Here is a 20,976-nt window from a genome sequence, read left to right as displayed (position 1 = left end):
AAGGGAATTTTTAAGGTAAGTTTAAATGTATTTTTATTAATTCCTTGCAGAAAAGTGTCTACTAAATGAATAAATGTTATTGTAATATATGTACGGAGATGAGCAGCGGCTATCAGAAGGTAAGGGTATGATGTCTGCCACTTGGCTCAGAGAAATGGATGCTTTATAAAGCACCAGATGAGCAGTGAAATATAATGCCAAATAAGGGTCAGATGCATGATGGCTGCTGACACGCAGGCCTGGTCACCTTAGTGCTGCTGTCCGGGGAATAACACACACACACACTTTTTCCAATGTCTTCTTTACCATGCAAACCAGTGCTTTTGTCTCTAAACCTCCTTTTGGCATCAGTGCACAGTAATGGGGCAGAGGGAGACACGACAGGGCAAAATGACAGAGACAAGTTTGATGGAGCTTCCCCTTCTCTCATTTTCATACTCTTACTGTGTATTTTTAGTTATCATAGCCAATAAAGGTACAACTGTATTTTTATATTTCTGTTGACATAGGTAATTAAGAAAGTCGAAAGCAACCGGATGCTGATGAATGTTGCGCTTATGGGATTAATGAGTCAACAGCTGGCACTGAATTGACATATGAGATGATATATGAACTATTTTCAAATAACTTTAAAGTAGAAAGTTCCCCTGTGGTTTCAAGCTGATAAAAAACAATAAAATAAAATATCCATGGTGTATTCCAACTTGCACACTGTGTTTCTGGGATAGGTTCTGGACATGGAAACCCGGCGCTGGACAAGTGGTCATTGACAATGGGATAAATAAAAATCACACAGAGAATCTTCTGTTCACTGTGGCTTTATCTGAGTTTCTTCAGAACCTAAGATAATAATTTGAGGGACATCTGTCTTATTAATCTTTTATTGATGATGACAAAGTGGTCAAACATATTAAGTTAAAAAGAGACTTCTGGCAGCAGGTGAGTCTGTAAACTGACCCAGCATAGCAACTTTCTGTAGGCATACAGTAGAAAAAAGAATTTACATTGACATCATATGCAGATACCCAGCTGTGTGAGCTCAGGATGGGAATGCACAAAGCCACTCGTTCGCTGCCACTGTGCGGAAAAACACGTAAAATCACAGAAGATACCAGGAGAACAGCAGGAAGCAGGAAAAAACACTTGTGTGGGCTGACCATGTGCTGTATGTACCCGCAGCTGCGATACTACCGTATTACGGTCAGCGCGTTTTAAATATTTCTATTGTGTCTGAATGATGATTTGACAGAAGTACCTACAAAAGTTGATACCTTGGACCAGCAAAATTTGCTTTTGCTTCACAATCATGGTATACATCATATATGCATGTCATAAAAATTATAGAACAAATGGAAAACAGTAACAACAACACAGAAAATCATTTAAAACTTCTTTTTTTTTCAGAAACACAACATGTACTTGTGGGAATGCATAAATCATAAAGGGGCAATAGACGCAGGAGGTCAGCTGGTTTATTAAATTAATAACTATTGCTCATTTATTGCTCGGGTAGAATTAGAAGGAATTTTCAAACAAGAGACATTCACAGGTAATGAATATACTCCCCACTTATTCAGGTTAAAAAATAAGGATTTTCTTTCAAACCATGTAAATATTTAAAGCGGCAACTGGGTAACACTCAAAGCTCACTGATTTATTTTCAGTTTATTTTGTTCCCCGAGATGAGATGGACATGCAGAGGCGTTGGGACTTTTTGAAGCGTTGAGACGTTTTGGATGGTAAAGAGGAAAGGGCTGCGGGCAAAGACACACAAAGATATGATGAATGTAGCAGATGAAAATCAAGAGAGATGTGGCAGACTGCCAAGTCCCTCTCACCCCTGTTCATTTCAAAAAAACATGGGGGGGGGGGGGGCATCTGGTGGAAGTCAGAATTCACCATGACCACCAACAGATGCTTTCCCCCGTCTCGTCCCTCCTCCCCCCACTCATTCCGCACCAGGCCATCCTGAAAAAACTTTCCACACAGACACACAAGAACAGACGACTCCCTGGATTACTAAAAGTGGGATTACATACTTGCACACTATAATATGAGATATTAACTGTAGCGAGTAGAACACAGATTCTATTATGGGTCCCAGATTTCAGCTCAGGAGCATCATTTCTTCACTCATAAAAAAACATGCGGTGTTGGTGCTCTCAGCACATAGATCAGTAAACAATGTTTTGTTTTGTTCCATGTTTGCACCGCTAGTATTATCTAAATCAGCTGTGTTTCATATTGACAAGTTTGAATTATATTTATAAACCATTTAAAAAAAATGCACACATATTCTGGGTTCTCATTTAAAATTACATTAAGAAACAACCGCAAAAACACAAATACAAAGAAACAGCAATGCTCTATTTCACCTACTGACTGCAGCATTAATCAGCTGAATAGACAGAACAAGGACTATTTATACACAGCTTTGCTGCGAATGGAAGATTTCATTCCCTCTATTTGCACACCTGACTCATTCAAATAATAGTTACATAATTTAGAAAAACAATCAATAGTAATAGTTTAGCCTGATTTTTAGAGTACTGTTATCCTACAGAAAAATTATACATAATAATAACTAGTAATAAAAGTACTAAGCAGTACAAGCAGTAAAAATAATGGTGATAAAATAGTAATAATAAAGGTTGCACTATAGGAGTGGTTTGTTTTCTGCAAAGAGTTGTTGTAATTAAATTGTCTCAGGGAGTCTAAGATAAGCAGGTTAACCAACCTGGAGAAAAGGGCAAGAAAAGTACACAGAGACTATAAGGCATTCACTCAAAGCCACATAGCATTTCATATCACTGGCCATATAATGTGGATACATTCACAATTTTTGAAAAATTAGGTTGCAAAATGAAGAAAAATGGGAAACATGTGAGTAAAATATATTTATAACATTTAAATATACCAGAAAATAATTTTGAAATGCCAGTAACACAAATAGGATGCTAATTCCTAGTATGTATTGTACTTACCTAGTGTACCTAGTAAGTCTATTTTACCAAGATTTGAGAACTATCCTTTGGGATTAAACTTTAATTTATGCATTTAAAAAAATGTTCTACTGATGGTATTATCTTTCTTTTATTTAAAATGATAATGCTTTTTTGATTACCTAAACAATAAAAACTGACTCTTGCATTTTCTCATTCCATAGTCACTAAACATTTTAAACAATGCAATGCATCTGGGTTTAGTCATGTTTAAGAAATTCAACCAAAGAGATAAAAAGTAGGCTCATGGTTTACTCAGCCTGCTGTGCCAAGACCAAATAAAATCCAACAGTTGTCCAAAACACACCATAAGAAGCACTTTTGATAAATAATACCACTATACTATCAGTAAATAAATATTTATTAAATGAAAACGGTTAATATTTACATTTGCATGTTATAGTTTTATAATCTATATGTAAAAAATAAATTAAGCAAAATTTGAGAGAAAACAAGTCTTTATGCCCTGATATAATACTAATTAATTAATGTTTTAATTAATTAGAAGTAAATTAATACTTACCAGTTCACCATAATATTGAATTTAAAACATTAATATTTATGATCTGTGTAAGATTTGTCTTTTTGTCTATTTCATTGGCTATCACAGAGTGCAGGATAAAAAGTGTCTGAAGCTATCATCAATATTTTAAGATTTTGTTCCCCTTACTAAATTTTACTCACTTCTAGTAAGGAGTTGCAATAAATAAAGTAAAAAAAAGAAAACTAAAGGCTATTTAGGGTCTTATTAGTATTACTGTTTACTATTTTATTATTTCATTTTTATTATTATTAATCGTAGTAGGAATACATCATGAAAATGTAGGATGTTTCAGGCAATTTCTTTTTTTTTATTAACCAACTATCCGTGCCCGTTATTGACGTTCAGTTATGCCTAATAGGGTTGTGTTTAATAGCACACATATTAAACAGAAAAATAGCGCTGTTAAATAAGTTTAAACTATTTAGGAAAATAAATAAGCAATAATATTATTTTTCCTGTAAGACTCGAGAGCGATATTCTCAAATTATCCCTATTTTGCACTCACATTAAATATAATTCTGTTAAAACGCTGAACCGTATGACATAAAGTAGGAATCTGTGTGAAACCCTTTTTCGCACCTTCTGCTGTTATGAATAAAATGTGTGTAACGCGATGACAATAGTGTGAGAAGAGCGCTCTATAACAGTCCGATAATAAATGTGTCCTTTGCATTAGTCTGTATAAATAGCAATTGTGTGCGCGTGCGTGCGTGCGCGTGCGCGTGTGTTACAGTAGAGCCGCTGCACACGTGTGTACATAGGTGGCACTTTTAAATTCTCCGTGTGTGTGTGTTAAAATAAAAGTGTCACCTATGTACGCACGTGTGCAGCGTCTCTGACTCTCCGGGAGTCACGTGCGGACTGATCCGGGCGGCAGGTGTGTGTAGGGGGTGTGTGGAAAGGCATCGCTTCACCCATTTAGAATAAATATGACACTCATGACAAAGGGCCGCACATTTAAAATCCACTTGACGATTTTGGTTGTATTTTAGCAACAGGTTGCGCGCGCATCGTTTACCTTCTTCAGTTTACCTTGTTAAAAGGGTCACTTTGGTCACAGTTCCTCATCATACCTTTACATTCTGTGATTTGGCATTTAAAAAGAAAAAGAAGAAGAAGAAAAGAACAAAAAACGAGACACGTGTCTCCAGCTCGCTCGCGAGGAGCTGTTTCGGAGACGCGAATGAATGAATTGCCGGACGCTGAAGATGGCGCGCGCCGCGTGCCGGGTCCCTCGCGCGTCGTCTCGAGGGGCACCGGGGGCTCGCGATGCGCACGGCCGCATTAGACGCTGAAAGCGAGATCGGACACTTGACAGTAAAGTCTGAATTTACATCGCATTCATAATCACATCCCAGATATTCTGTGCGCACAAAAGTGGGACAGTGTGAGCTGCGACCTTTCACACACACACACACACACACACACACACACACACACGCACACGGCATCGAGGAGAAGTCTGAGAAATCAGAAATGTCCAATCATTCAAGATACACAGGACAAGATTATGTTACACCTCATGCGTATATTATAACTCTTTATTTGTTAGCATAAATTTTACGTTTCGTAAATGTATGGGCTTTTTATAGCATGCATTTTCAGCGGGGTAACAATGAGCCTCATTTAATCGACGTAATAAACGTTTGAACTGCCAGTTGTATAGTAAACATCGTGGAAACACACGTTCGAAGCAAAAAAAAAAAAGAAAAAAACACACACGCATATGTGTGTATGTGCGTGTACGTGCGCGCGCTTCCATAAAGAAAGCAGCGTGAACGATTCGCGAGGCCCAGCGCGAGGCCGAGCCGTGCCAGGGGACGTGAGCGCGCCCACGAGCTGCGCACCTGCTCCGTCACCACCGCTATAATTAACACTCGCGTCCTCGCGCTCACACCGCGGTGACGCGCAGAAGACACCGAGGCGCCCCGAGCCCTCCTCGGACACGCGCACGGAAACTCGCTCCGGCAAATCATTCCGTAAATTGAAACTTCTCTGTTGCACCACAGTATGTCTTTGTATGTGGAAGGGACATTATTGCAGGGCAGGATTTTTTTTTAATGTACGGAGAGGAGAAGAGGATTTCCAGATAAAGTATAAAGGTGCGAGGGGGTGAAATAAGAAGTACCGCAGACAAAAATTCATTTCCTGTGTTACGGCGCAAATAATATCGGCACGAAAAACCTGGCAACCAGATTGCAGATATCCTCCGTTACATTGATAACCATTTGTTCATTTCCTGACAACGAAGAAATATATAACTCCCTTTCCACATAAAATAGGTTTTCTTTTCTTTTTTCCCACTGTTATGTGGCAGACTGCCTCTATTTTATCTGCAGTGCGCCGCAGGAATGATAAACAGCAGCGCGCATTGTGGCTCAGTGCTGAGGTGTGGCTGGAGGAGCCAATACACTACAGCGTGTGTGTGTGTGTGTGTGTGTGTGTGTGTGTGTGTGTGTGTGTGTGTGCGTGTGTGCGCGCGCGCGCGGCCACAGTTTCGCACACCCTCACGCGTCCTCACACATTCATGTGAACCGAGTGTCTCGGCGGGACACATTTGCATTTTAATGAAAATCAGTTTATAGACTTCTCCGCTGTGTTCGAGGCGCCACAAGTGGCCCCTTTAAGAGGCTAATCCGGATTAGGAGCGATGCCGGAGCCGATAGCGCAGCGAGAGGCGCGCGCGCGGGATTAGGGAGGGACACGGGGGCGGCGCGCGCTGTCCCGGCGCTCAGGACGCGAGTGAACCTGCGCTCGGCGCTCTCTTCCTGTAAGTGAAGTTTAGCTCCTTTCTCTTCCTAAAGGCCCGTCTGCGAGTCTTCGCCATCGGAATGGAAAGTGTTCATGTGCGGCTCCGTTTGAGTCACTCAGCGGTCGGACGGACAGACAGACAGAGAGACGGCAGGTTTTTCGGGCACCTGAGGCGCGAAATCAGCCTGGAACTCCTCACTCTTAATTGCATCTGTCAATGAATGAACACGAGTGTATGCATGTAATACACGTTTATATATATATATATATTTAATTTTTTTTTTGTCATGTGACAAAATTATTACACCGATCGATACACTGAAAAAATGGAAAGTAGCTCTACTGAAAATACTAAAACAGTACATTTACAATCAACTTAACATGTATGTTTGAGATGAGAACATAATTATATTGCATAAAGTCCAAGTGAAATTCAGCACAGTCATCAAGAAGTGATTTGATCACGCTGCAATAAAATGTTACAATCTTTTTAGACTTCTAACAGAGACGGTGTTCACTCAACATGATTTTTACTGCTTGTTCAGTTTACTTAATTAAAATTAGTTAATGCAACACAATTCTTTCGCATTTTCTCTCAACTTAATTTCGTTGTGTTCAATCCATCTACGTTTACTTAATCCAGTTGTGTTGGGACTATGTGAATAATAATATTTGTTGGGCCAGTGTATTTCTGAAAATGAACTGAAAAGGGAGGCTCTATCTATTTATAATCTATATTGTATTATATATAATTACAATTTATTATAGAGTTTAACATTCTATCACTTTATTAAATATATATGACTGACACGTAATTAATAATAAATATAATTAAGAATGTTATGCAGATGATAGGGATACATGTTTCTCCTGTCTTGTTTTCTCGAAAAAAGGAGAAAACTTCAAGCTTCTTTTCGAGATGATAAAAACAAGACAGAAAGTGTTGGCTTCAGTATGTTCCGAGACTGAAGTGTTTGCGAATGCGTGTTTCCACGTTTATCACAGCTTCATTTCTATGGGAAAAAAAATTCGACGTGGACTTCTGTTGAAACGCTGCCCATGTATTTCGCTTGTATTCAAGAAATATTAAGCTTATTCCTCACATATTTTTGTCTCTGTCTTTTTTTTTTTTTTTTCCGTTTGCGCGGGAGCAACTTCAAAGTGAGCTAGCGCGTGTGCGTTGGACTATCGCGATCGACTATGCAACTGTCGCGGCGATCGCGATACTCGCGACAGTTGATCGCGGTCGCGATAGTTGCAACAGTGGCCGTGACAGTAGTTGCAATCGTGATGGCCGCGACAGTTGCGCGATAGTCGCGACAGTCGATTGCTATTGCAATACTCGCGACAGTTGCGCAATAGTTTGCGACCGTCGATTGCCATTGCGATAGTCGCGACAGTGTCGTCGCGGGAGTGGCCTCTCGCTGTGTGCATGTGTTCCAATGACCGTTTGTACAGCTCATCAAGAGTATTTGTTATTCTTTATGTATTTGTAACACCCATGCGAACATTATTTCTGCACACAACAAAGATGTGTACATTAATTTAAATGCTGAAAGTGAAAAGTAACCTTATTTTCAAGACTGAAGGTGCATAAGGGAAACAATAAATACACTCTGTAGTATTTACTGCGTAGAGCCACAGTTGGTGTCATAGAAAATGTTCCCTACATTTCAAAGATGCTCCATGAGCTCCCATGCCTCGTGCCCTGTTTTCATACTCTCGTATAAATGAGGCGGCACATCTTCAAATAAAACTGTTTCTTTGTTATTAAGCAATATCATTTATTGTTTTTTTTCCCCCTAAGGTCACATTTGCCTTTAAATTTCGGCCCCCCTAGGTCATTGTTTACGTTGTAAAACAGGTATAAATATGTATCTGCACTTTACACGTTAAATTTCAAGTTTAAGGGTGTTTAAATGTACAGTTCAAAACAGTCATTAAAAGTGTTTATTGTCTTGCGTTTACTTGATAACTATTTATTCACTCAGTGCCGTTTAATAAATATCTAGTGTAGTATCATCTGTTTCAAAAAAGTCAACTGACACTGCAGGAATGTTCAAAATTGTGTCATGAAGTGGAAAGTATTTAAATGTAGCGTTGACTGCATTTATGTCAAGATATGAAGATGCTGAGAAACAGAATTTAACTGACAACAGAACAGAATTTTTTCACAATTACGTGAAAATGGATTACGGTTTAAAAACTCATGCATCGCCCCTTTCTTTCACGGGTGTAATATATGTGGGCGTTTTGGGACTTAGAAGAATAACTGTATGATGCATTGTAACACATTTTTACACATATCGCTATCAGTCATAGGAGCTGCAATCTTTTTTATTGAGGCAGAATATGTTTTGAAGCCCCTGTGCTACCACTGTGCCGTTCCCTCAATAGCTGATGTCTAGCAGCCCGAGATAAACTTTCTACCTGGGCTCTTAGGTTGCATAATGGGCAGAGGTTACACCTGTTTCATGGGGGTTTTTTTACTAATGGATTTCGTACATTTGCACTGCTGTTTCTGTGGTTGGACTGTTTACCACATGTACTTTTGTGAGGCTCTTATATATTTGGCTTTAGACATCTGGAGTTTTGTCGACCGTTAACAAGATGGCACACACCAGCAAAGGGATAAGTGCCAGAAAAACTTGCATAAAGTAAGGCAGACTGATCGGATAGCTGCCATCGAAGGTTTGGACAGATGTTGCCCTTCTTACGATACACCATTTGCTGCCTTTATTTGTCCGTATTGCTAAAAGTGTTGGTTTGGATGTAAAAAGCATTATTACACCGTCTAATATTACAGTTTGTAGCTGTAATTTAAAAGCAAAATGCATTTTAATAATATTGATGGACTCTTTATAATGTCTTTGCGCCCTGTGTTGCCGGGTTAGGCTCCGGTTTGCCGCGACCCCACCTGGGACAAGCGTTTCTGACAATGTGTGTGTGTGTGTGTGTGTGTGTGTCTTTATAATGTCAGCCACTGTAATATCATAAAGTGAAACACATTACTTGTGTTCTGAACTGTAGTTCTAATGTTAAATGACTGGCAAGTCTACTGGGATCTATTAAACCTTAAAATACCGTAAAAAATTTTTTTGTAGGTTTGCTTAATTGTAAAACTGCTCTTTAGTAGCAGTGACAGAATAACACAGACGAAAAAGTAGTTTATTGAAAATGGAGGGTGAGGTCTTGAGAGCAAGTGAGACAAAAAGAGTAGGGTTCGCCCAGCGGTTGTTCCCCTAGTAACTTGCCTCCAAGGCCTTTCCCTGCACAATCATATGCAAGACTAAAAATATCAAAATGTGCCATCACCAGAAGAAGCAAAGCTTTTCTTATAATTTAAAAAAATCAGCTCCTCCTCAGCATTTTGGTTGCGCGTGTGACAATGTAAGCATCAAGAAGGAGGATGCGGAAGAATGCAGAGATGATTGTTTTCCTGCCACCTGCACTTTCCAATAAATGGAGTGATGCAGTGCATTTGATTGTACATATGTGCCCCTTTGTTAAAATGCCAAAACTCCCACAAAATGGGACATTATGCACAGCATTCATGCCTGAATAGCCATTTTTCACTTGAGTCTATAATTGGTGCCATCAAAAGTGAAAGCTGTGCACTGGGGACATTAGCAAAGTGTATGTTTATGGTTTTAACCCATTCGGGATGAATCACCTGCCAGTCATGGACACCCGCCTGTGTGTCTCACACACCAGTGGACAGTGGAATCAGATATCAGGCCAGGAAGTGTTATTAGAAATATTGGACACCTCTAACAGGCCTGTAATACATAACAAAGTTACAGCGCATTTAAACATGTGACATGTGGTTTTCTGAAGCACATCCTTTATCTTTGGATCTCCGTGAATGGTTCTTCATCTAAATGTATCTACATCTAAATTTTATAAGCAAGTCTGAAGTTCAGTGCACCCTCTTAAAATTTTTTTCTAGACTGAATTTACCTCCTCGCTTCTTCTGACATATCTTTTTCACATTTGTAAAAACATAGCTGCATCTTATAATGCTGCACTTTGATTCTGATTACTTTTAAGGTGGGAACCTTGGTAGCCTTGCAAAGGATCCCGGAGGCTTTTAACTGAAGACACCCTCTGAACATCTTCTCCAGGATACAACAGGGTTGCAAGAGGAAGCAGAACCATAAAAACAGTACAGGCCATTTCCCTCATTGTTGGTCAATCCAAATTAATGCTTCTTTTCCTCCATCTCAGATCTTTTGTTGATGATGCACCCTTGTCATCTAGGCTAACTCTTAAGTGGGGGCCTGGAGTCGAGGTCTCCTGGCGTTCAGGTCTCCAATGGCACCTTTGTTAATTCTGCACCTCCTGTGTCTGTCTGTTAATATCCAGATGGATGTGGGCCCTCGCCCTCCGTTGCACACTGTAATATACTGTCTGAGGGCTTTACAAGCTCAGTGGACCAGTTGACATGGGCCTCTATGAGACCAGAGCAGTGCTGATGCAGCAGTCCGGATGCTCACTCTTTAACAAACAACAGCTTCTCTCCCAGAAGCCTCCCCAAGTCACCTGATACCAGTCATGTCTCTGAAATATGTCTTATGAGCAAATAACGTACCCAGAAAAGCTAACAGGCTTTCGTGAGATTCAGGAATTTCTCTCTCTCGCCCCCATTCGCGCCGTGGTGTTCTCTTTATGGCTGCTTTAGAGCTGTAACTTCAGGGGATAAGCAGTGGCCTGGGTTACACATACCGTCTCCGTTTCGCGGGTTGAGAATTTCGCTCGAGGACCACTGGGCCTCCTCCTGGGATCATTGTCCTTGATCAACGAGCTCCGCCGCTTAGGGCATCGTTCAAAATGTCAGCTGCTTGCCCTCAGTTAAAACTGGTATTTCATCACAAAACAGCTCCATCTTCCATTTCCATTTGCGAGGACATTTCTGTCTTAACCACACTTTCCAAAGAGAAAGACCAGGAAACGAAGAGCTCGCTCCCAGCTTGGCCAAGGCATGGATATGAAATTAAAATCGATACAGTAATGTTCTCTTCAATGTTTGATTAATCACCTATTGGACTGCCATTAATCAGGGTGGAAAAGTTTCTGTACACATTTTCCCCACATTCTACAGATCCATTTAAAGCCTTTCTCCGTTTCCCATTACACTGATATGGCTATGATTTCTTAGCACTTTCCTAATTGTGTATGCTTTAAAAACCATTTTCTGTTACAGTGCACAGATCCATTCCATTAACAACGTGGTGACAGTAATGTGGGATTAATGCCCAAACTCCCCCACAGCGGCCAAAAAAAAGCCCACTTTGATCGATTATCTAATTTTTACAGTATTTTAGCATTTTTAGCTCTGCTAATTGCGTGTTACTGCTGAAGGGGGATTGGTCCTATCGCTAAAAACGAACCTATTTCCACTGTCGGCGGTAACTGATGATGTCAGGGAGCCTGAGGGAGAAATGCACTCGGCTTTTGGAGTGGCCAAGATAAACGTGACACCTCTGAGTGCGGGGACGTTGTTCCCAAATGCAAATGAAAGCACCTCCTCAGCAGACTGGCGGGGAACGGATGGGGGGTAGGGGGGGAGGCCACAGTGTAGAGCCATATTTGCAAGATCACATGTGTGATCAGAAGGCAATAAGTGATAGGCCCAGTCACTCCTCCGTGTCATTGCCATGCCTTCTCCATTTCTCTGCTCTCTTCTCATTAAGGCTTATCTTTCCTGCCGCCGCCGCCACCGCCGCTGCACGCTGACACTTTATCTTTTTAATTATGTTGCTTCTCACCTTTTGAAGAGCTCGCCTGAGCCCTCGCATTTAGGGCCTTGTCTCCTCTGTGAGCACGGCTAACCTGCTCTTTATTCAGGCACTCCAGAGCCCCAACCCTTGCTCTTGTGGTGACAAAACATCACCTTTTGTGTGTGGCTCTGTGAGCTCAGGGCACCATCATCATCGTGCAGCCTGGTTTGCGATAACCCCCTGCCCCCGCCTCGGTGCTGCCGTCCCGGGCTCCTCTCATTCTCTGCTCTTTGTGTTCCGGCTGGCTGACATCTGCCACTGGCTTGTCTGTTCTCATGTTGTGCGTTCTCTTGGAAAAGATTTTTTTAGTCTATTTGTTGACTTGAATATTTCTTCCTTTTTGCTTCTTCTAAAACCAACACTTACTAGAAAATTAAATTGTTTTGCAAAACATGCCAAACAGTGATGCACCTAAGGATGCTCGGTGGGCATGAGTCTAAAAAGGATGGCAGGGAATAACATGTTAGTGCCGCCTTTGGGCTGAGAGATCATGGGTTCAAACTGCAGTTCTTGGTGCAGAGCCCTTGAGGAAAGTACTTATTCTGAGTTGCTCCAGCAATAATGGGTCAGTAAATGTAGACAGCTTAACATGTTCTGGAGAAAAACATCAACTAGGTGAAGAAATTTAAGGACTATGTGTTACCGCTGAGCACTTCTTTTCTACCACTATCAGGATCAAGACAGTTCAGAGTTGAGACAGACATCCTAGTCTTGCCTGCACACCACTGATGGGCATTAGGAGGCCGTGCTTGCTTTCTGACATTGGGCTTCCCAAACTTTCTTACTCTCCTGCTGCACCATCTCATTCCCACTGCCTTTACCCTTGGTGCCATAAAGTGAAGCTACTTGAGGATTTCTCCAAAAGGGCTGTATGGCAAAACAATTTCATAGCTAAAAGGAGTGACACACAAACAGGTAGCCTAGTGGTTAGAGCTGCTGCCTTTGGACCTAAAGGTGGCACATTCAATTCCCCCCCTCCAGCTGTTGTACCCTTGAGCAAGGTATTTACCCCTATTTGCTCCCGTATGAATGTAAGTTGCTTTCAAGAAAAGCATCAGCTGAATGAATAAATGTGATGTCAGTAGAGCATACACACATTTTTGGAACTGCTTGTCCCATACAGGGTCGCGGGGAACCGGAGCCTACCCGGTAACACAGGGTGTAAGGCCGGAGGGGGAGGGGACACACCCAGGACGGGACGCCAGTCCGTCGCAAGGCACCCCAAGCGGGACTCTAACCCCAGACCCAGCGGAGAGCAGGACCAGGTCCAACCCACTGGGCCACCGCGCCCCCTGTCAGTAGAGCAGTAAACCCTAAATATGGTAGTGTTACTTGTAGTTGCAGAGCATAGTGAAAAAGAAATCATTGTTAAATCAGGCTTTCACCACAATATTAGCAGTCATAAGGATCTGTGATTTAACTTTCATACTGTTTATAAGATTTATCATAAATCACATTTCATAGAGCTTTCCATAGCATACCCTTTCTTCACATCATCAAGTACTGCCTCCTTGGTTACCTTGTGTTCAGGACAAGTTGAATTCCTGGAATTGTCCTCTGGTGAGCTTTAATAATCCCACAGAGGATGGATTCAGAACCACTAACTTAGTTGAGATGATGCCCATAAATCAGCTGGAGTTCCAAATGGGGTCGAGGCATCTCCATGTCTTTCTTTGTGGTCATTTTTGACTTTTATGATGGTCGCTGTCATAGTCTACTGAAATCAGTGCCACCAGATTTTAAATTAAATGTGGATCTGTTTATTTTATCACACTTCTCATGTTCCTGTGATTCTTGGGGGTTACCATTAAGTCTGAATGGACTCCACACTGCCGAACTCCACTTCAGGCATATACAGCATAAATACTGCACAATAGATTTCATACATTTAGCTTACATTCCATCCAGTGCCACTTGCCAGACAATGGCTATGGGAATATTCAGAATGACAATATTGTAATAATACATATTGCACAGTCTTAATTTAGTCAGAACAAAGACACATTTTTGAGCAAATTACAAGTAACAGATACAATTCCTTCCTGCTAACCGAGTTTCTCTCAAACAGGGAAACTATTTTCATTATTTTTTATGGGGAAAATAATATGCCCCCACTCCCCCAAGAGTCACAGAAATGTTAGTAAAATGGGAAAATACTTTCAAACAATCTAAACAGAGTAATGTATTCATAACAATTGCCACATTTTATAATAAAATACATAATCATAAGATTAATAATAAAACATAAATTGTCATTGTCATAACAAGAAGGAAATGCAACTGCAGCATGGGAGGTAAAATGTGATAGCTATCCAAATACCTCTTGGCACATGTACTTGTGGGTCATGGCTTTATGAGTGTTTATTTATAAATGGTAATGACTGTGATGATTCTGTAGCCACATCATCATCTTGGAATGAAACAAAAGTAGTAAACAAAACATGGTAACAATGTGAAGCAAAAAGGCTGTCAAACAATCAAAGGCAATAACAGCTAGAAAAAAAAAGGGTGAAGTAAGAAGAGGTGATGAGTTGAGAGGGAAGAACTCTGAAAAGCTGTTGTGCAGCATTCATCTTGTTTGTTTTTCTGTTTGTTTGTTTGCTTTTTTTCAAACTTGCACACAGGAGAAATTACCTACTTAGGGAAATTAAAGACAATTTAGTGTTTTTGCAAGCAATGAAATGCATATACATGTGTTCCAGTGTGTGAAGTATTTAATTGTATTTGATAGATGATTTGATTGATTCTTTGTTTTGTACATTGTTAAGAAAATTGCATATGTTGTCATGTTACTAATACTAGTCTCATTATGTGGTTTTCTGGGATGTTGTATTAACAAGTGTCTGCGGATTCTGAAAAATTCATTGAGTACCTCAGAAAATCTGTTTTCCTTCCTTCCTTTCCTTTTCCACGTCCCACTTCTTCCTTTTGTGTTTTGAGGAAGAGCAGCAGCGTGGCCTCTGACTGCAGCTTTGACTATCTTCAGGTATAAGATTAGTGAAAGTAACAGTTTTCTTCTTCATCATGTCATCTTTTGAGTATTGCAGTATAAAACTCTCAGCTTTTCTATAAATAAAGTACACCCATCCCACATAACACGGTCCCCTACAAATAAAAAAAAAAAAAATTCACAGTAGCTTATGATAATATGTATTATTTTTTCATACAACCACCTTATTATTCAGCCCAGTGGCATATTTTCCCAGTTATGCAGTTATTTTATTTCCACAATGGGAATTTTATTCACTGCCTACTGTGTTTTTCATTCTGCAAAGCACACAGACATTATACTTCTTCCATAAGATGAGTAGCCACAGCACACACACTTCCTGCTTCCTACAATATCAGACTCAGCCAATCATAACATCGGTTATGGTAACCCTAACTCACAACTAAAAATGTATGTTCATGTATAAACATAAAAGTATTAACTCATTTAAAGCATATTGTTCTGGAGGGGCGTGATACGGTGCTGCAGCTGGTAGGGCTGCGGCCTCATAGCACCGAGTACGTTAGGTTTGAATCCAGCTCAGTCTGTGTGGAGTTCACATGTTCTCATATCTGCATGGGTTTCCTCCAGGTGCTCTGGTTTCCTCCTACATTCCAAAGACATGCAGTTCAAGTGCACTGGTGATGCTAAACTCCCTTCAGTATGTGATTGTGTGTGTGGCTTTGTTGTGACGGATTGGCATCCCATCCAGGGTAAACCCTGTGCCAGCCTTGTGCCCTGTGCCTCTGGGCTCGATTCTGGACCACCGCAGCTCTGACATGGAAAAGGGGTTAATGAAGGTCAGTGACTGACCTTTGACATGGCACTGGTCACCGTGTGCTGCTCCTGTGGTTGTCATACTGTAACGTGGAACATACATGCACTGATGCCCTGCAACCGCAGCGGTGTCATACAGGTGTCGGTCAAGAACTTATGAAATGTACCATGTACAGTATGACATGAATACACTACGGTAAATCAAGCTTTCATCTTGCAATAAAGAGAATATAGTACCACAAATGACGTCGCCTGTCGCCCACAGAGCGAAATACAGAACCGGTGAACTTTTGAGCTTCTCCGCACTGACAGCAAAATTATGAACATGTCTCCTAAAAAGTTTGCAAAGGCAAAAAAGAGCAAATTATAGACTGTAAAGCAAACCAAAACATTAGCAAGAAGTTACAAGTTATTGAGCACCTTAGACGTGCGGTGAAGCCGAAAGATGTTATTGTGAGTACCAGTTCAGCTGGTTCTACTATTTATAGAAGGTTAAAAAAAAATAAAGTGCAAAATTCTTTCATAATGGTGGTGAGAAATTGCTGAAGGCCTCTGGTTCCAGAGAAGAAAAAGAATAAAGGAAAAGAGGAAAGGAAGTGGAGGAAGAGAGCGCAGCACAAGAAAGAAAATGAAGTGAAGCTCTGATGCTGCATTCATACCCTTAGCCTTGTGTTCCTTCAAGAACAAAGTTCTTCTCTTGGGGTTCATGAGTCAGAGTCTGACGGTGACACTGATCATCCAAGAATGAATAATTCACTGGACCGGTTTTAATAGTTTGGATATAAAGTGATGGAATTACACCCTGTGTGTTGCCGGGTTATGCTCCAGCTTGCCGTGACCCCGCTTGGGACAAGCGGTTTCGGACAATGTGCGATGTGTGTGATGTGTGATGGAATTCAATCGTTCTTATTGCAATATTGTTAAATATGTTCCTCTTATTGTTGTTAAGCTTAGAAACATATTTACCATTAAGTAACTTATTATTTTTTCTAGTCATAAGAAATAATGGAAATTCAACCCCCTCACAAGAGGACTTCACATAACAGGGTGATTTTGTGCAACCAGTTGTTCTTGTTCCTTTAGCAGAATTACATAATTCTGTATGACAAGCGTCTGTAATACAGGGGAAATTTCAGACCAATATTAAACATATAAGAAATATTTCTTGATGAAAGCAGAGGGGACACCTCACAGAAAATGAGAAAAAGGGTTTTTTCCTGAAACATATGAGCAAATATGTGAGCGTTTCTGTAGACCACATAACCCTGCAACCCAACAAATGTCAGTGAGCACATATGCAAACAGACCGAGAGCTGAACTGTAGCCTGAGAGATGAGCACAAGCCTGAGTCCAGGCAGCCCTTCCTGGGCTTGGGGGGAGCACTTATTAAGGGTTAAGTGGTTGTAAATTGTGTTGACTGGAGTCGCAGGGGGTTCAGCTGGATGCTGGGGGGGCCGACCCGAAGGTTTAACGTGAACAACGGAAGGGCAGCCAGGCCCCATGTACCCGCCTGGTATCCATAACGCAGCCAGCCCAGCGCAAACAATATCGTCCTTTAATGAGTCTAATCTCCTCCATCACTGCATTTTCAAGGCAGAAAATTAATGAGGAGAAGTTAAATGACCCCCTTTCATGTGTACAAAATTGGTTTTTCTAAGGATTAAGGGATTACTGCAGTGTTAAATCCTTAAAGTGCTCCAAATACCTTAATATTCATTAGAGAAGACACAATAGGAGAAGGCTCCCAATAATACCCTCTCGCCTCCTAATCATTTCTACCAGGGAGCCCGTGATCTTACAACCCAGTGGTCATCATACGGGCCCTTTCACTCTCATTATAGCAGCGCCATCTGCATTAGATAAGACCTGGAAACACAACAGGAGGAAATTTATTTATGAATACATTTGTTTGGATCCCGAATGCACTCGCTGGGCCAGCCGAGCATCGCTGCAAGTTCTGGCAGGGCCCCTTTCACCCGAGACAATGGAGTGCCTATCTTAGCAGTGCAAAGCCTAATGAGATCGCGATGCCAGCAGTCAAAGAGAAAACCATCAAAATGTGACAAAATCAGTTCACGCTGAATAATACATTGATATAGGTGCTATGGGCCACGGAAATATCTGGGCAGGCATTTCGTTTTGAAGAAAACCTCTGTGCAAGTACACCACACCGGAAGAAAACATACAGTCCCGAACGACAAAATGCATTTTGAAACTTTCTCATTTTTTGTGAGAGAAGCTTTTTAAAAATTGTCTTCATCTTTCATGTTTTCAAGTTTCGGCGGGGGGGGGGTAAATCACTTATGGCATTAAAGTGAAAAACCGCAAAGAAAATGTGCACGTCTGTCTGTCCCATCTATCTCCCTGTGAGGATGTGAAAAAAAAAAAAAAAAACATCTGGTGTCATAAATACAAGTTAAGAGGTTGAAAAAAAAAGGTCATTTGAATAACAGACCTTCCGTTGCATTACATGTTAATTATACATGTTGTCTGCACACTTCTATCTCGCACTGCACTTATTAGGCTTTGTGCTGGAACGTGCTGCATTGCAAGAATCACATAATTCCAGAGAAAAAGGCTCACCGCAACAGCAGAAGTGTCATTTTTCAAGAGTGCTTGCTAAGGCAGCCCGACCTTCATTTCCACAAAACCGTTCACAAAGTCCCAAAGGTCAAGACCAAGGACACTATGTATGAAATTGAAAGCTAACAACATGAGAAAGAAAAACAACTGTGTCAGACTCAAGAATATGAACTTCTATCCTACTTGCTACTTTATTCACTGAGGCCTAAAGTAGAGCATTTTAAGTATGTATGTATGTCTGTATGCATAACAACACTACCTTCACCAAGTAATGAGTACCACACTTTCCAAAGTATTCTAATATGCCTCTCTGCCTCTTCTCATCACTGGCTTTCTTTGGCTACCTGTCTTACGTTCGAAACTCTGGTTGTGGCGTGTGAAACAATCACTGAATCTGTATTCTAAAACCGGCAAGATGTGCGCATTCCCCACTAGAGTGCTACACTCGTCCACCTCTGGCCACTTTGTGCTCCCATTCATGACAGATACGAAAGCAAAAGTCCATCAGTTCTGGTGGTGATGACACAGCCGTCCTTGACAACTTTTGCCCCTTGAGATCAATAATTAGCAAGAGATGAAGTCAAGAGGTGTGCCAGAGACTGACACTTGCCAGAGCTCTAATGAAAGATCTAAAGAAGGTCTTGAAATGGGCTGATGTTTCCACAGAAACAAAGACTGTAAATTCTGGAGCAACAATATTTTCTGTAACAGTGTATGGATGTGAAAGCTGAAAACACAGGACAATACAGATGAGACTGAATTGTGGTGTTAGAGGAGACTTTTAATGATATCATGAACTGCCTGGTGTCATGATCCTGATCTTTGTCCATGATCCCATGCTCCAGTCAGGTCCTTGTGATGCTCGCAGGTGTAGAAACTCGCGGTCTCCTCATTCCTCATTTCTCATTCATCAGGTCACCGCCGCTGTACCTTCTCCCTTATTCTGCACCGACACTGAGCGCTTGCAAATATTCTTCGCACATGAGTTTACAGCACATAATGCACTTTTTCTGTTTGTGACACCACGAAAATAAACAGAAGAATTTTGGATCAAATCGTATGAGATTAGGGCTGTTTTACTTTGGAAATATTTACATTGTACATGTACGCTTATTCGTTTAGCAGATGCTTTTTTCCACAGTGACATATGTTTCACAGAAAGATACAATGCGTGCATCACATCAACAGAAAGAGAGACTTGGATGTAGACACGTGATTCTAAAGTACAGTTAATTTGTCACATTCTACCATATGAACCAATATTCATCACACGAGTAGCTGCATAAAGGTTAATCCGTTATTAAACTGTTTCTAATCAAAATTATTAAACATAAACATTTATGTGTTTATCATGAACTTAAAAGATCAGAGGAGAAGCGAGCCCAAAAAAGGGGAGGTCTGAGACCCTTTTTGAATGTAAAGAGAGATTCAGCAGTTCTGAGTTAGAGGGGGAGGTCATCTGACCACATCAGAGCCAGAACCAAAAACCTTCATGCTTTTCATTTTAGATCTTTCGTGCGTGGGACCACAAAGTGGGAAGAGGTGGAAGAGCACAGCAGTCTGGTTGGGGTGTAGAAAATTATCAGGTCTTGTAGATATCAGGGAGTAGATCTGTTGATGCTTTTGTAGGCTGTGAGCAGAGTATTGAGTTTGACCTGACAGCTACAGGAAGCCAATGCAGAGAGATGAGGAGAGGAGATAGGTGGGAACGTTTCAGAAGGTCAAACACAACTCATGCAGCATTCTTTCTGTATCAACTGCAGAGGCGATGACAGTGAAAGGTGTAGGTTGAGAAGAGTCGGGGACCGAGGACTGAGCCCTGTGGAACACCTGTTCAAAGTGGCTGAGGGGATGATCAGGAGCCACACCAGACCACTTGGTAGGATCTGTCTGATACGTAGGACTCAGATCATTTCAGTGCAGTTCCTTTGATGTCAAGCTGTCTGAGAGAAGAGAGGAGAATCTGGTTGTTGGCATTGTCGAATGCTGCACACAGGTTGTGGAGAATGAGGACCGAGGAGCGGGAGGCCGCTCTAGCCGACTGGAGAGCATCTGACACTGCGAGGAGAGCTGTCCCGGCGGAATATCAAGCGGTGAATCCAGACTGCTGCCTGTCGAGGAGGTCATTCTGGGTGAGAAATGCAGACAGCTGATCACAGGTTGTCCGTTGCAGAGTTTTTGACGGAAAAGGGAAGGAGGAGACTGGCCCGTAGTTTTGGACTGACTCAGGATCCAAAGAAGGTTCCTTTACCAGAGGTGAAATGAGGGCAGTTTTAAAGTGAGATGGGGAGCAGCCAGAGGAGCGCAAGGAGCTGATGATCTTGGAGATGAAGGAGGTAAGGAGGTATGTTGAGGTAATGCTATCAGAAGAGTCGATTATGTCAACAGCATTATGGAGCACATGTCATTCTAGAGGCACTCAATTTACGTGTTCATCGTGAGTTGACATCAACTTTATAACAACGACCTGTACCTCCACACGTCTTCTTGAATGATGTCAGTCACGATAACTGCTTATCCTGAACAGAGTTACAGCAGCCCAGAACTTAT

General features: G+C 41.3%; 1 long non-coding RNA gene across 1 annotated transcript; it reads left to right on the top strand.

Annotated features, from left to right (window-relative positions):
* The first annotated feature begins 6,058 nt into the window (after positions 1–6,058).
* Positions 6,059–20,726, top strand: LOC108922293 (uncharacterized). The gene is made up of 3 exons (XR_001965118.2): positions 6,059–6,316; positions 20,190–20,305; positions 20,423–20,726. It is a non-coding gene; the product is annotated as an uncharacterized LOC108922293 (long non-coding RNA).
* Positions 20,727–20,976: the final 250 nt, after the last annotated feature.

The sequence above is a fragment of the Scleropages formosus genome, unplaced genomic scaffold, assembly GCF_900964775.1.
Source record: "Scleropages formosus unplaced genomic scaffold, fSclFor1.1, whole genome shotgun sequence".
Taxonomy (NCBI): Eukaryota; Metazoa; Chordata; class Actinopteri; order Osteoglossiformes; family Osteoglossidae; genus Scleropages; species Scleropages formosus.
This window is presented reverse-complemented; position numbering and strand designations above follow the sequence as displayed.